General features: G+C 35.0%; 1 long non-coding RNA gene across 1 annotated transcript; it reads left to right on the top strand.

Moving 5' to 3' along the window:
• Positions 1-1,654: 1,654 nt before the first annotated feature.
• LOC111088626 lies at positions 1,655-3,261 on the top strand. The gene is made up of 3 exons (XR_002613091.1): positions 1,655-1,738; positions 2,595-2,678; positions 2,975-3,261. It is a non-coding gene; the product is annotated as an uncharacterized LOC111088626 (long non-coding RNA).
• Positions 3,262-5,099: the final 1,838 nt, after the last annotated feature.

Here is a 5,099-nt window from a genome sequence, read left to right as displayed (position 1 = left end):
CCAGATAGGCTTCTTTGTCTAGTTCACTCCTAACAGTGTTATGTGGCCTTACTGCCTCCTTTCTGGGTTTACGTTCCCAACTTTTTTATTTCCTGAAACCCTTCTGTTTCCTGTGATCTGTCACTCTCACTGGTTGGGTTAGTCAACTCGTTAGGCCAGCATATTCACACTTATCCATGGAACATCACTATCTCCACATCATTATGTCCTTGGCTGCTCGTCTTCACTGTCTTTTGGAAGAGATTGTTTGGACTGGAATGTGGACTACTCCCAATACCTGTGTTGCTCATTATCTGTACGATCTGGCTATATCTTCTTCTGATGGATATCATCTTCCTCCTGTAACAATTCTTCACCTGTCCATTTGCCTTTGACTGGGATAAGTTTTATCACTTCCTTTCATTTATGTTTTCTTTCCAGTAACCCTAATTTTAACCATTGCTATAGGGATCTCACTCTATGTCAAATGTCGGTGGGTCATGTATGCTTTGCCTAAAACCTACACTATTTACTGTTTGCAATTTAATGCTTACTGTAGAGATGGGGTGCTTCAGCAAGACCACTGGTTGCTTACCCAGTGGTATACTAGACATCAATATTTTTCACTCTGTGGTGGACTATCACTCATGAACTTCACGAGTAAAGCAGAAAAGGATTTCTGCTCATCCCTTCCCTTGGATTAAATAAATTGGGGTAGGTCTGCTTTTCAGAATAGAGAATTGTAGACATCCATTGCACTTTCTCCAGTGTGACTCCCTACCACATTTCCCCCCTTTTCTTCCAGTGGAACACAGGAATCGTTACCACTTCCCACTTGTTGAGGTGGTATACCCTGGAAGCTTTCTCCTCGGTGAATTTAGATATTTACCTTACCATACATTCTCATGATTATACACTCAGTGAGAAGAGGTCAAAGCTGGTTTCCCTTCTTTCTTTTCCCCTGGATGTTTTTTCCAAGGTGGACACTCAGTTAGAGTTGGTCTGGCTTACACGGGATCCTTTTTATAATGCTGAATTCAACATGACAATGCCCTGTTCCAACAGTTATGTAGAGTAGATGCCTCTCTTCTTGTTAATTCTGGTTGCAGGTGGCTCTTTCCCTGCTCCTACAGTTGAGTTTGGGAGACCTTGCCTTGTAATACTGCCAGCAGGACATTTGTGGTCGGTTCCTATGGTGGGGCCAATGTTCCATGTCTTCCTTGTAATGCAGGATGACATGTTCCCTGCATTTATGGTTGAGTGAGTCATGTGTTTGCCTGTAATACTGTTTACAGCTATTATCCTGTTTTTATGGTTGAGTTGAGGCAATGCCATGACCCGGTAATGCTGGGTTCAGTTTGTTGTACTTCTTGCTCCTAAGGTTGTTTTGGAAGTTTGTCTAGTTTCAACTGAATGTTCACTTCTTCTTTGCAATTCCAGTTGCTTGATGCACAGCACTCTGTTTACAATTTCTTTTTCATCCTCCCAGTGCCAAGGATGAGTTATTGGGATATCATTTGTCTAGTTATGGTTGGGAAGGTTCATCGTTAATTTTGTTTATATATTGCTACAACTTGCAATTCTCAGAACATATTAAGCATGTGTAAGTAATATCATTTTCTGCTCATTTCAGATTCACTTCCTACTTCCTGGGTGAGGAGCACACTCATTCAGTCTCAGCTTGGTTTTGATTTTTGTGCCTAGATTAGACCCTCCACTTTTGTAATGTGGGATTCTAGCTTTGTGTGAGACAGATGAGGTAAGACCTTATCAGAAGTTAACATTTCACTTCAACTGAAAATGTATTTCCAATAGGTACTTACCTCCCTCACACTTCCAATCCTTCCTCCCCACTGCAAGAGGATTGATGGGGAATAGTAGAGGGAGCTATCTGTGCCAGTATAGATGGTGTAATACCATTGGCAGAGAGTATTCACATAATATACACATGTTCAGAAATGGCACGAAATTGATGGGTTACATACTGGTGTGCTGATCTCAAAAAATTTTTTGGAAATGCTTAGAGGGCAGTGGAGGTAAATACCTATTGGAAAATACATTTTTAGCTTAAATAAAATGTTAACATCAAGTTTGATACTAACATTATTTTTGGTTGTTTATAATTAAGATGTTTTTGTTATTTTCCAGAAAATAACAAAGAAGTAATTCTGTACATATATATTATGTAAAAAAGAAGGGATACATGAACAGATTGGTTTAAAAAGTGTAAGTTCTGTTACTTTAAAAAAAAATTTTCTATCTTTGAAAAATTAACATTATTCTTAGAGTTAATGTTTAATAGACATCAATGATTATGTACATAAGAAATGTTTTTCTATTTTTTTGGTGTTACTGCCAGCTAACACAAGTCTAATAAAATTGTATGACATGTGCAAGAGTTGAGCATACACTATATACATTTTGATCTCAATGCACTGTATTCCACATAAAAGTATCTTACTCCTTAGGAAATCCTATAAAGTTTCTTAGTGTTATATCTTGATTTCTTAATAAATTCAGTAGTTCGTTTTATAGATCAGTGAAAATTAAACTACTTATTTTCAACTTGGGGGAATAGTGTAACCACATTGCTGCTATTCTTTTTACCATTCCAGCAAAAATGTCTGTTGAACTATTGAAGAGAACCAAACTGCATGTACCAGCAAAAGGACTGTGTGGAACAAGTACTACAAGGAAAAGTAAACATTCATTCAAAAATCAGAAAATGATGTAGGCCTACTTTTAAAAGAGACATCCAACTCAATTCAGACTTTTATTTCAACATTCACATACTAATAAAAGTACATAAAACCATACTAGAAATAATCAGTGAATGTTGGAAAAGAGAATGAAAGAATCAAGATGTTTATAAATTACATCCCCAAAATAATAATATGGACTTGATTATTTTCACAACTATTTATAAAAATCTAGAAACAACTTTGTAACTCTCATTTAATATTATTATTAATAATATGAATATAACATTTTATAGGTTTTTCCTACACCAGCAGAAGAAATTGACATCTTACACCACAAGCATGGCATCACTACCCGTAAATATCATCACAAGCAAAAAACCAGATGTAAAATCCTTCACAGAAAGAGAGATGAAGACTACATTTCACACCCTCAAAAGTTTGTGCCCGACAGGTGGTGTAAATTTTAAAACTGAAAGTGACACTGACACCACCTCTGAGGATAAAGATGAGTTCCCTCCTGTTCTATATAAGCTGTACGAAAAGTCACCACAAGTGAATATCAAAGAAGCCATACAAGATAAAAAACCAACTGCACAACAAATTCTGAATTTAAGCTGTGATACAGCAGCTCAAGCTGACTCAGCTGTTTGGCAATGACATTGCAAGGGTTGTATAAAATCTACTACTATGCATGATGTTCTTCATACTACCAATTTTAATGCCACTGTGAGGAAAATCATGCAGTATGACACCACTGATTTCAGCAAGATATTATTGTAAACCCTAGACTAGTGGTCAGCAACCTTTTTTGATTGTGGGTCAATTATTTTTTTTGGAAAAATTTAGTATTGTGTTGGATCAGTGACAGTCATATAATTCTTATGTGTATATAAATGTGTACGTTTACTTAAATACAACAAACAAAATTAATTATTTTCAAAAAACAAACAAGATGATTTAGTTACCAACTACATTTAACAAAAATAAACAGTTCTTGTTTGACTTTGCAACACATAATTTAATAACTTCCTTGGTACAGTTTTACACGTTGTTCAGTCTCAGTCATGTGAGTAGCGAGATGACATCACTCAGTTTGACACATAGTATTGGGCACATGTATAGAGTGTTGTTGTTTTTGTACATGATGCTTTTGAACATGACCTCGGATGACCATGAAAGATCAAACCCAAGGTAATAAACTGTATCTGCTAAATGGTGACATTTACTGTAAAACAAGAAACATTTATGGCCTTTTTGTTTCGTGTTTTTGGACCTCAACTGTTTTTGCACAGTTTTAATTTTGCCACTATAGTGATTTTTTTTTCATTGTTTGCTGTACAAAGTGAAATGTTTGTGGTCATTTTAATTTTGCAACTTTTAAAAAACCACGAAATCTGCAAAATAAAAAAGACCAAAAAAATATCTCATTTTACAGTATATGGAATACATTTGCCATTTATTACCATGTTGACCTTGTACAGCATTGAAACTTCAAACCGAAGGTCACATCTGTGGTCAGCTGTGCCTGCTAAATAGTGAAATTTACATGCATAATTACTATAGAATACTAATAGGAACTAGCATATGCAGTAACTTTCAATGTTGTCATTTTTTTACCTTTGACCAGCTGTATCTACTAGATGGTAATAAGACCTTACATATGCAGTACCTTTTGATATTGGTTTTGACAATGCCAAAAAAATTTAAAGGCTATCTGGGAAAGACAAAATGTTTTGTCACTATCATAAAACTGCTTTGTGATTACTTTGAATTTAAGAATGACCTTTAGTAATGTTATGTCCTATTTTTTTGTGCTTTTCCAATAAAATACTAAAGTATAAATGTATAAAAGTAATGTATAAAAACTTTCTTTCACTACAAAATGCTAACTAAGTTGGTACATTTCATAAGCAATCACTTCATCAAGGAGCTTCTGTCCTCCCAACTGGAATTTGCAGAAGTAAGAGTAAATCAGGATAGTAAAACTTTGTTTTTGTAAGGGGCCTTCCTTTGGAAGAATCATACAATATGACATTAAGGATTGTATCAATGAATAGTTTCACTATGAATGTGTCGGAATTAAAAGGAAACCAAGAGAGGAGTGGAAATGTGAATCACGTCAACCATAGACAATATATGTCAAGAAACAATCATTTAATGAAGCCTCTCATCTATAGGATGGGAAGGCCTCCTATTTTAGTAATTTTTTCTTTCTTTCCTGTTTTTCTTCTTACTGCAATTACTTCCAAAGTCATTTATGTTATGTTGTTGAAAATTTGTATTCACCCAGCTTGCAAAGTGAAAACAACTTTTTCCACAAACTGATAACAAAAGGCAATTAGAAATTCACTTTTCACTTTAGAAATACATATTATTTATCTTCATATACATATATATATATATAGTGTTGCGTCATCG

Source organism: Limulus polyphemus, unplaced genomic scaffold (genome assembly GCF_000517525.1).
Source record: "Limulus polyphemus unplaced genomic scaffold, Limulus_polyphemus-2.1.2 Scaffold4140, whole genome shotgun sequence".
Lineage (NCBI taxonomy): Eukaryota > Metazoa > Arthropoda > Merostomata > Xiphosura > Limulidae > Limulus > Limulus polyphemus.
Note: the sequence above shows the minus strand (reverse complement) of the source record. Positions and strands in the feature narration are given on the sequence as shown.